Source organism: Lasioglossum baleicum, chromosome 11 (assembly GCF_051020765.1).
Source record: "Lasioglossum baleicum chromosome 11, iyLasBale1, whole genome shotgun sequence".
Taxonomy (NCBI): domain Eukaryota; kingdom Metazoa; phylum Arthropoda; class Insecta; order Hymenoptera; family Halictidae; genus Lasioglossum; species Lasioglossum baleicum.
The window spans coordinates 5,354,279-5,366,913 of record NC_134939.1 but is presented as its reverse complement, the minus strand read 5'-3'; the positions used below and the strand labels follow the sequence as shown (position 1 = coordinate 5,366,913).

The following is a 12,635-nucleotide window of genomic DNA, read 5'->3' as shown; positions in this document are numbered from 1 at the left end:
AATAAAGAAGTCTTAACCGAGATATACCCGAGCTAAGATCAATAATTGCCGCCCTGCGGCATTAGCCACCAATGGAGTGGGTAGGAACCTGACAACTATCGCGGCTTTACTGTAGTCATTCAAAGTTATTTGAGGTCATAAACGTAAAAAGGATGAAAAATGTAAATTTGAACGGAAATATGCTTTGAACGAGAATACTTTGCATTCGTTAACAATTTCTTGTTGCGATGATTGCTTGGAAGATTAATTTGACACATTATTCAATAAAAATGGTGCGAACAACATAAAAAGGAGCGAGTACCTTCAAGCTACCATTACAATACAGTAGTATAATACAGGGTGTCCCAAAATTCCTTTAACAGCCGGAAATGGGAGGTTCCTGACGTCATTTGAAGCGACATTTTCTTTGGCAAAAATGTTATCCACGGCTTTGTTTAGGAGTTATTAACGAAACACACGGACCAATCATATTTTGATGGCCCGGCGCGCCAACTGTCTATTGGCCGACTGTGCCAACTCGCGTCTAGGTCGCGCTGTGATTGGTCCGTGTGTTTCGTTAATAACTCCTAGACAAAGCCGCGGATAACGTTTTTGTAAAGGAAAATGTTGCTGTAAATGATTTCACGAACATCCCATTTCCGGCTGTTGAAGGAATTTTGTGACACCCTGTATAATGTATTACTTACTAGAAGAGTTTATAGTGTTCGTTTAGAAATGAAAAATAATTATTGTGAATAAAGTGAAATACTAAAAAAGGTGAATATATTCGTAAAATATGGATAAGTAAGGTCACATGTTTTGTTCTACATTTGGACTACCATCGAGATTGACATGTTTTCCACCATCGATAAAACATCATGCTGTGCAACCCAATAAAAGGTGGCGGAAGAGTGGATTTTTGCAGAAATAATTGAAAACCGGCAATGGAATGTCACCGGTGACAAATTCGCTGGATCAACCGAACGGTAGAGATTGACTGGAGAGAAGGAACGGCGCGGAGGAAAGATTCGTTTCCTGTCCTGGTCGACCACGTTCGGGGAGATTATAAATCAGCCGGTTTTATTTGAACGCGCGGCACACGCGAAGTGAGGCAAACACGAAGTTTCATAATAAATCAAGTCGTCACCCCGGCGTATTAATGTCCTTCGTTGATCGCTGATAGTACGCGCAGTTTATTTAAGGACTTTGGGTGGCGAAAACGGAAGGGCCGGGAAGGTTGCAGCGGAATTATTTATCCATTTATCTGCGCGAGTGCATCGCAGCGATCCCGCGCGGCAGGATGTGATCGGCACCGGTCTGTGCCGCGAGTAAGATGCGCCTGGAATTTTCAATGATTTCGGAAAGAGGGAAGACACTTCGTCCTCGTTGAATACGCGGCAAATAGAAGGAACTTCCGTCCTTGCGAATTCAGTATTCGGTGAGCAAAGTTGGCCGAATTTTTTCGGTAGAGGAAATCTAGAGATAACAGAGGGTGAGCCTACCAGTGAATGGACACCTTCCTGGTCGCTAGAGGTCTTCTCTTTTTCTTACCCATTTGGCAGTACATTAATTTATTTAGCAGTTGTTTGAAAAGAAACATGTAACGTTTGAAAAGAAATACATTTGCAAGATAAAATATCGATGACCTTGAAAACTCCGGAAATATAACCTTGAGAAACAAATAAACTTTGCAAAGCATTCACCTTGTGATAGCATTTACATCGCATTAAAAATATTTGTTATGTGATTATAAAGAAAGGAGATATTTAGGTGATTGATAAATTGAGATTTTAAATAAAATAAGAAAATTGAGAAACTTACTGGTAAATATCAGTAAATAAAGGGTGTCTCAAAATGACCTGACATTTTACCACGTGTTTTTATTAGCTCGCTTTCTTGTTTGTCTGTTTGTTTGTCTGTTCGGTGACAAATTTTGCAATTGATTTTAAACTAACTTCCTGATGAGCTAGAGACTTGAAATCGGTTATTAAATTGCGCGCCATTTGTTTTGCAGCGAACATAGAATGTGCTAATCTTTGACAATTGGCATCAGGAAGTATTGGGGTTTAGTCATGGAGAATTACACGGTCGAGCAACGCATAGAAATTGTGAAAATTCACTACAAAAATGGTGAAAATTTTGCAGAGACTGTTCGAAAAGACCCGCACGTCTTTTGGTCATCATAACGAACCATCTCGCAACACTGTGATGCATTTAATCACAAAATTCGACAGTTTTGTTTACCTATTGTACGTAGCCACTGAGTTGAAATTGCGCCACATCACAGAAGATGATTTTCCTCGGAAAATCACCATCAATTTGTTGATGCTCCAATATCCAATTGGCGAATGTATGGCGCTGCGCATGGTCTGCTGGCTGCAGTTCTTGTGTCAATTGGATCTTGTAAACATGCAAATGCAGATCTTTCGTCCAAATTCGCTGCTTAGAGCATCTTGAAATGCTCAATTGCTGAGCACGATGGCGAATCGAGGTGGAAGGACTTTCGTCAACACTCGCATTCACTGCGGCTATGTTTTCATTCGACCGACCGGTACGAGGACGGCCACTGCTTTCCGCGTTCAGAATTGACCCACCTTCCACAAATTTTGTGATTAAATGCACCACAATGTTGCGGGAGCGTGCGTTATGATAACCAAAAGACGTGCGAACTTTTCGAACCGTCTCTGCACAATTTTCACCATTTTTTGTAGTGAATTTTCACAATTTCTATGCGTCGCTCGACCGCATAATTCTCCAGGACTAAACCTCGATACTTCCTGATGCCAGTTGCCAAAGATTAGTACTGTATGTTCGCCATAAAAAAAATGGTGCGCAATTTAAAACGTCAGGTCATTTCGAGACACCCTTTATATTGGTATTTTCATGTAGCGCTATGACGTCATACCGGTATTTCGGTTTCTATGAAGGTTACGAAGGTACAACCGAAAAATACCGGTATGAATATACCTGCCCGTGTGAATCGTTCACTGTGAATCGCCCTAATAACTTGAGCACCCACTGTATTTGGCATGTTCCCCCGAATTACAGAAACGCGTTGACCTCTGACGCGGCAATATTCACGGAACAGGCCGGCTGTGTTTGAAATAAGAAGATCTCGACATTTCGCTTTTCTCGGTTGAACCCGTTTCTGGTTCGCGTCACAGCGCGATGACGTGTGTGCACGTGAAGCACGCTTTGAAATGTAGAACGACACCGGCACGTGATTCAACGTCTTTGACCATGGTCACGGCAGAGAAGTTCAAAGTATACGTGGCGGTGCAAACGATTTTTTCAGCGAATTATTATAAAAAGCATTTTCCGGTCGAAGAACAGAAAGAAAATTATGAAATGGTACACGGGACGGAGGAGGAGGGAAAATTGTGGGAGTGCACGCGATCCATCGGACAAAGAGGAATTGCGCGCATGCAATCAAATTTTATTCGACTGATATTGCGATTAATAAAATAGCATCGGTGCTTTAATGAAATCGCTCTCAAACATATTAGTCCGCGGGGGCGTTTTCAATGACTGATTGATAAACAAGAACCATCTAGCTCTATGTTTGAATGCTTTTGAAAAATGTATATCGAGGCTTCTCCTTTCTTTTAATTTCAATTATTTATTGATCTCTGTACAACGTGAAGGAATTTTCGCGTGAATAACTAATGGTGATTCTCTCCGAAGTTATATGTATAGTGGTTTTATCGCGAGGTGCAGTAAAGAAAAACTTATCTTCAAGGCGGGCATAAAATCAGCCACTTTTCTTGAACTGGAAAATTCAGAAAGTATTTTATGTGGCGCGAGTGTGGCCATCGTTTACAGTAGAATGAATAAAATATAACGAACGATAAAAAAAATAGTGCTATCCGAGGAAAACAATCCCGAAATGCGGAGAAGTTAGTTTGTAATAATAAATGAGCCACGCGTTAAGTTTAATGTAAACTGGGTGGCTATGAATAAACTGAAAATATTTGTGCATCTGTGTGAAAAAATTTAAAGATATGTGCAGTTTATTCTTGCCATAGAAAATGTTTTAGTGAGAAGATCAGGTATCCTGATATTTTTGTAGAATAACATATGGAAATGAATATTTGCATAAAAATGCGAGATCTAGCAGGTTGAAAAACATTATTGCAAGAACAGTGAGCTTGAAACTTTGCGTACCGTTTTAGACTGTGCCTGAGGTGCTCAATTACAGTTGTTATATGTATATAATGAAAATATTGTAGAAATGTTATTCAGGTTGATATACATATAATGAATTAATATAAACAACATTGTTTATGTGCAACTGATTTGCAAATGTAATGCCTGTGAAGTTGTTTATTTACAATAATAACACAAACACTAAAAAGTTATAATCTACAATCAGAGTTGGGCAAAAATTATTGCTTTCTTAACCTTCACATTTCATGATCATATAACTAGGTTTTAAGTATTCATGGCAAAAGATAAATTATATTAAAAAAACTATTTAAAAGCCACGCTTATATTGAAATGCACTAATAAGGAGAAAATAATTTTTTTCCTGGTTCTCCTTAAAATACCGAATTAATAATATTTTTCCCCAAAATTTCTCCGGTTATAAAATTAGTGTCGGAATAGATAGAAAAATTTAATATAAATTTAAATAAAATCATGATATTAGCAACTATAAATGAAAGCGTGGAGCGCCCACGAAGATTACGTTAATATAGTTTAGCGTTCCACGCTTTTATTTTTATAGTCAGTATGTCATGATTTTATTTAAATTTATATTAAATTTTTCTATCTATTCCGACACTAATTTAATAACAGAAGAAATTTTGAACTAATTGCTTAAAATTTTGGGGAAAGATATTATTAATCATTTAACTGGATTCGGTATTTTATGAAGAATCAGGAAAAAAATTATTTTCTTCTTTTTAGTGCATTCTAATATAAGCGAGGTTTTCGAAAAGTTTTTTTATATATTTAATTTTCTACTTTTATTGTCATCAGAAGCAAGTACATATACAAAATTTCAGCAAGATTGGACTATGGGAAGAGGTTTAAAATTCGATTACAAGATTTGACCCATACAACAACACGGCAAGTTAATATAAGTGTGGTAAAAAATACGTCGCTAAAATTGAAAGCAGTAGAAAAATTAAAAAGATGTACTGTCAACTTGTTAAAATTGTTAAAAGAAGAAATCTCTAGTTTTTTCCCGTTTCATGCAATTGACACTGACGATTTCGCATAAAAATCCATAGTGTTGTAATTATAATAAAATTTCTCTTGTTCAGCGTATCAGATAAAATTTTTTAATTGGATAGAAATATAAATAGTAAATATTTTTATGGGTATCTCTTTAGTATGAAACCTTAATATTTGCGAAAGTAGCAATTTGTAAAGGTGAATTCCTCAGAGAACGTCTCTTTTACGTAACATCCCTTTGACCGCATCTTCAACGACAGCTGACAGACATTAAAGAACTAGATACACCGTAACCAAGAAATTTTCGAAAAATTTCAATTTTCTTGATGACGTCATCGCTGGTTCGTAAAGAATCTTGCTAAAAGTGTACTTGCCATCAAGCAATTTAGTTGCCGCGTGGTTCAACTTCTTCTATAAAATAAATTGTTACAGCAAAAGTTTGAGATATGATTTATGACTTTCGAAGTTTTACAATTTTTCATATCGTTTTCATTTCATTGAAAAGTTTGATATCGAAATTAAATTTCACGTGTAACTTTCCTACGGCGAAGATCTATCGATAAAAACTTTCAGCATGCTTCTATTAAAACACATTGCTCTGTGTTGCTTCAGTTTTCACGCACTTGGATCGCGAATTTGTGTGCAGATGTATGTACATACAGTGGACGACATATACTTCAGTACACTTAACGAAATCTGCACTTGAACATTGTACATTTATACAAAAATGAAGTACATTATTATAAGTTTAAGGTATATGGAATTAAAACACAAAGTACTAATATTGTCGTATAAATAAAGAGTTATTCACATATTTTTGTTCGGAGGTTTAGTCATCCACGGTCACATACTTACGTACATAGTAAAATATTTGTTTTTTTACAGCTTCTTGATAGTGATAGTTATGAAATTGTAATATTTAGTACATAAGCCTTTATTTCTAAGAACTGCTGCACACCTACGTGGCATCGATTCAATAAGTCGCATCGACTAACAGGTATTGATTTCCATGCTTCTTTTATTATGGTGTGCAATTCGTCAATGTTTCTCGGATTTTTGTTTCTTACATATTTGTCTACATCAATCCATAACATTTCTACCAGATTTAAGTTCTTTGATTGCGCCGGCCATTTCATTACATTAATATTCTGATCACTATCGGATCATTATCCGCTTGATAGATCCAATTTTCTGGCATACGTTCTTCGGCAAATGGAAGTAACAGATTTTTAACAATATCCAAATACATATATAAATCTGTGCATGATACCTGTTAATCGACGAATCGGACCCGTACCGTTCATAGTCATGGAACCCCAAACCAGCACAGATCCTCCACCGCCTTTCATCGTCGGTTTTATGCAATTTTTCTTAAATTCTTCTTCTACTCGGCGTCTAACATATACTTTCCCGTCAGATCGAAAGTGATTAAACTTAGATTTGTCGCTAAAAATGACTGTTAACCATTGTTGTGGTATCCAGTTAATGTGTTCTTTCGCGAATGCAATCCTAGCTCGGTGATTCTTTTCGGATATGAAAGGTTTTTTCCTAGCAACGCGTCTATTCAGATGAAATTCATTTAATCTTCGTTGCACAGTCCTTACGCTAATGTTTACATCCGAATTTGCTAATATTTTCTTGTGTATGTCAACTGCGGTTTTAAAACGGTCAGCCTCAGATAAACGATGAATCTTTCGACCAGTTCCTTCATCAGATTTTCGGGGTCTTGCCTTACGAGGGATGTTTTTTAGTGTTCCATGTTGTTTAACCCTTAGTACTTGAGTGGCGACTCTGAGGCGCCACTAAAAATTGCTGTACCATTATTCAAAATATTGTTTACATTACTAAATATATGTTAGTATCTGATCATTTACTAAACACTTAAGTATTGGGTGAGGTATTATATCAATTTCATATTTATACAATGAAAAGAATTAATATAGAATGAAATTATTCTAGGTAGAAAGAAATGTTTAATTTTCCAGTTAAAGTAGGTCCGAGAGTGCAAAGGGTTAATATACCTTATATAGCTTGATGGCAAGTCATAACGGATATCTCAAGTTCAGAAGCGATCTTTCGATATGACATTCTTTTCTTGCGAAGATGCTGCACTAATTGCCGTTGTTCTGGCGTGATATTTTTCCCTTGCTCATTACCGTAATATTGTACGACGTGTAACTACTCACAGAGTTCACCAGATAGCTATTGTTTATATCGCAAGCATTTCGACTTTGCTGCAAATAATTTCACTGTAAGTACATATCCGGCACAAAAATCATAGGTCGAAACAAAATATTTATAAACAGCAGCATTTCTTGGAGTAACTAAAATCCATAATCCTGGTATATACATCAGGTTACCTATTTCTTAAAAATAATATATAAACAGTCATCACAGGTATCTCAAAAAATACACGAAGCATTAAAGTTCAAATATAAAGTGTACGTAAGTAATATGGCCGCCACTGTATGTATGTACGTGCGTATGGTATCGTTTCGTGGCTGATCAGACTCGTAGTTGCAGGGCTTTTTGTAAATGTAATTTCAAGGAAATTTAATTTGAACGTATGTGAATTGCCGGTTGAAGTGTAATTCGATAGAAATGTTGCAGAAGACAGCAGACATTTTTTATTCATTTATGTTATCCTGGTTACACCATCACTAAAACGATTCATTTCTTTATGCAGTGGTACCTTTTACATTAAATAATCATTATTTCTAGACAGCGAATTTATGCATTTATAACATTAATTTAAAACGGTAAAAACATTAGAATAATTTAAACACACTGTTATATTATTTTTAACCTATTAAACACATTAACAAAGATAATGAATTTCTTTTTCACTTCAGTTTGTTGCAATTCAATAATACCGAGTTTCATGTTATTTATACTAAATATACTGATTCCTTTGAAATTGCGGATAATGATGTACGCTGAAGCATGTAACGTGGTTTTATAATCATATTGATTCTACACAAATAAGGTAAAATTGAATTTCTGAATTACATACAGCAACCTATTGTCAATATTAATCATAGTAATAATGATGAATATTATACTCTTTATTGTAAATGTACGATGGACTTATTCGTATTTACTTCATGCCTTTTGATATAAATCATATTTCTCCATAATAACTCGAAAACACAAAACATAAAATATCGTTTTTGTTTAAACAATTTTTCTACACAAGTTGTGCGAACGTTCCGCGAGAAAGGAAATTCTACGTTCTTTTCAAGGGGTGATTTCGGAAGGGCGATTTTATCATGATGTTCGGAACCGTATTGTGGCAGGTAGAAAAGTTAGGTTTTTATCAGAGCACGAAAGAGTTCCGGAACTTTTTAACAAGCTATAGTGAAATGTATTATATGTGGAACTTTTTTGGAAAAGTTCTGCTATTAGAAGTTCCGATGGAAGCAGATAACGAAATATTATTGAAGATAAAAGGTTTGGTTTAAATAGAACTAATAAAAAATATTAAATAATAGTTAGGGAACATTATAACTAGACTGCGGATCTTTATGTAAAATCAAAAATGTTTACATTGATTGCAGGATACGGGAGCCAAATAAAAATTGTATTCTTCATTTAATTATCCTATTAAGCTGAAACTAATAGTTTGATGTCCTTAAATCTTTTTAACATGTCCACTGCTTTAAATTACATGTACCCATTTTTGTCATAAAAGCATAAAATCCGCAGTCTTATTATAGCAAATACCGAATACTATTCAATAAGTAGAATTACAAGAATATTAAATGAGTTTTCTAGATTTTCATATTGATATTCTGAATGTTATTTATTTATAATATGTACAGGATATTTCATTTAAATTATTAATTAGCAGTATTGATGATTTTCATACTATTTATTCAATAAATTTACGAATTATAGATAATATGGCTTTTTTACTTATTTGATGAAAACTTGATTGATTAACCTTCCAAAATTACTTGTTTCCATGGAATTTTTATTATGCTGCTTCTAAAATACCTGTTCAAAGAGCGCTCTTTCTAAAGAAGCTTCGAAACAACATTCCTTTTCATAAAAAATCCATGGGAACAAATACTTTGTGAAACGAAACGAATAAGTTCGAACAGAATGTTTGAAAAACAAAATATAAACCGTTTATTTTGAACTCTGATTTTTATATATACAGGGTCATCCGTGTTTAAACGGCCAAACGTTAACCAGCTGTAGAGGACCCCAAATGGAACAACTTTTACCCCTATCACCTTTTTTGTTTCGGCCTTGATTTCCAGATAATTGCAAAAAACCATCATTTTATGAGTTTACATAAAATGAAATATCTCAGGACTCCAATGATGAATCTCGATGATTTTTCCTTTGTTTAGTTTAAAATAAGTAGGGGCATCTTTTTTATTGAATAAACTTTTTTGTATGACCTTCGGATCATGGTTTTTTTGGCGTGGGGCACACCGCCACTTTCCAACTTATTTCGCCAAAAAAACCATGATCCGAAGGTCATACAAAAAAGTTTATTCAATAAAAAAGATGCCCCTACTTATTTTAAACTAAACAAAGGGAAAACCATTAAGATTCATCATTGGAGTCCTGAGATATTTCATTTTATGTAAACTCATAAAATGATGGGTTTTTGCAATTATCTGGAAATCAAGGCCGAAACAAAAAAAGTGATAGGGGTAAAAGTTGTTCCATTTGGGGTCCTCTACAGCTGGTTAACGTTTGGCCGTTTAAAAACGGATGACCCTGTAGAATGAATATCGGATTTTGTGCACTGATGACAAAACTAAGTAGATCAAATGTAAAACAGTGGAAATATCCAAAAAATTAAGAAATAGTTTTATTATTTTCGACTGATTAGAAGTATTAAGAAAAGAAGTGAATGTATTGCGTAACTCTAATATGCTGCAATTAATCTAGACAATTTTTATTTTGCATAAAAATCGCAGTGTAGTTATGATCTTCTAGAGAGAATTCCGTGATGTTCTATGTTACCAAATTTCCCGCGAGAAATGCAAAGGGCTGACAGGTTCCAAGAGCAAGCATAATTGCGAAAACGAATGAATGTGAATCAAGTACGCTTGGCACGCGGATTAAACCATTAAACCGATTCTGTTTCAAATGAATTTTCCCGTGAGCTGCATATATTCTGGCACGCCTCTAATGATGTGTAATAATGCATTGGTTCTGTAACAATATACGACTTCGCGATCAAGTCGGTTATTCAACATGAGAATATCCTACGGCGCTGTAAAGGGAGATCTAATCAGCTCGGAGGGGCAGGATCATGTCACGATGGCTGGGGCTGTCTTCGCATCTCCGGTATGCATTGCCAAAGAGATTAATTTAATACCAGCATGAGTCGCCTGGTGAACACACATAATTCTCACTCGTACGGCCAGACATCAAGCCTGGCAAGTTCTAATGAAGATAAAATACAAAGATTCTCACTCACTTAATTTCACGAGCTTAATAAAAATTAGCCACCTGAATAATTTTTACATTTTTCCAGATAGAAAGAAACATTTCAGACAGAAGTTGTTTGGTTTCGAGAGGCCCGTTAGTTCAATTGCAAAAATGTTTTTGAGACTGAGGAAACAGCACGTGCAAAATGCGGTGTCATTTCTGATAAAAAATGTCGAACAGTGTTTGAAGACAAACTGAATCAGCTGTTGCAAGAAAATTGAAGACTGGGATTAAAGCCATGTAAAACTCGTAAGAATGCAATTTATTTCAGAGACACGTAAAGAAAATTACAATTTGTAGTTAATACAGCTTGAAAACAATATGACTTTAAAAGATAGAAAAAAATAGCAAAGAGAGCAATAAAAGATTATAGAACATCAGAAGAATCGAAAGAATGAACGTCCACTTGTCGTTTTCTTGAAAAAGAAACAACAAACTGTTTCGTTATCTTCAACGTGATTTTATCAATACGTACGCTGAAATAATCGAACGTAATCTGTATCTTTTTTTCGTGAGGAGGTTCACCAGTTTAATGAAAAATGGAGTAACTATGATAAAAAGTGATAGGGATTACTTTCAAGACAAGACTGACAAAGGGTCACGAATTAATTAGCACATCTTGTACAGTACAGGCAAATGGCTACAATGGCATTCGCAAAGATACACCGTACAAATGAAAAATGCACCCTAAAGCAAAGATGTCCTCTAGAAGCCATCTCCGAGCACACGGCAGATTTTATGCATTTATGAAAAAAGTGAATAGGCTATATATTAGTACATACTACGTGTCATTTTCAGCTTATTGAAATTATTGAGAGATGATATACGTATTTATTTAAACCCCACTTCTCGTAATCGATGCAGACTATTTTTGCATGAAGAACCGCAATCTGTCTATGAGAAATTGATGTTACGTCAATTGGTAATACCATTTAATAATTCAGCAGGCTACAGCTTAGCGTGGATTACGTAGAGTAAGCGGCCAACGCAAATATCTAGTATAACTGCGATAGCTAACGTTACCACATTGAATTTTACTATTTATGGTTAAATATCTAGTGATGGAGAGGATTACAGTCGGAAACTTCCGAGCTATTTATAGACTAGCAATCGAGATCAACAAACATCCACTATTAATGAGAAAATTGACTTTGTATATGTATACATTCATACATGCAGTAGCATCAAGAAGGGCCTCGCACAGGTCCGCTCTATTTACTAACTACACAGATTCATCTGTTGATTTATCCATACAGTCGGAACATACTTTGAAGGCATTGGACACTGATATAGTCGATTTGTCGAACGAGGGATTCACTCGTGCAGAAAACATGATCGTCTGCTGCATACATGAAGCATTGTGGACACACAGAGTACGTGATATCAGGAAATATCATTAGGCACAATAATAACATTATTTTGTCGTACAGTTACACAACTGATATAAATGTTTAACCCTTTAGTTACAAAGTTTAGTCTGTAGTACTTAGGAAAAAATTGATATATACAATTATTTCTGTAAAAATAAAATATACACAAGTGACAGATTGCAAATTTTTATGCAAAATAAATATTGGCATTAATTTTAAGTTACAGGAGCTACATAGATACTCTGTGATTTTCTTAATATTGTAACAAACTGTTTAAAGGCCACGACAGAAACAAATAGTAGAACTAAATTATAACAAGGCTTTACTATACCTTGATAAAGAAAATAATTGCAGAGTTATTAGTAGTGTAAAGTGAGTATAAATTATACGTTAGATCTAATCTACGAGTCGCATTCAATTAAATTGCTTTCCCTGTTGTCTTCATCACAATTCTAAAGAATTCATTCGTTAAACATCAGAATTATTAGAAACAGAATACGTGTGTTGTACAAAATCAAGGTGACGTCATCCACCGGAGCGTTGTTTTCCATTTCGTCGCGAAATCTGCTCCAGAGAAGACGAAAACTGTCTTCTCACAACATCTACGACAATAAAAGTGTGACGCAAGCAATCCCATAGCTATTACCACAAGAA

The 12,635-nt window shown here is 35.1% G+C and overlaps 1 protein-coding gene across 3 annotated transcripts in view; it reads left to right on the top strand.

The window, feature by feature from the left end:
- Pde9 (phosphodiesterase 9) overlaps positions 1-12,635 on the top strand; it is a 216,787-nt gene that overhangs the window by 191,076 nt on the left and 13,076 nt on the right. The window lies entirely within an intron of this gene.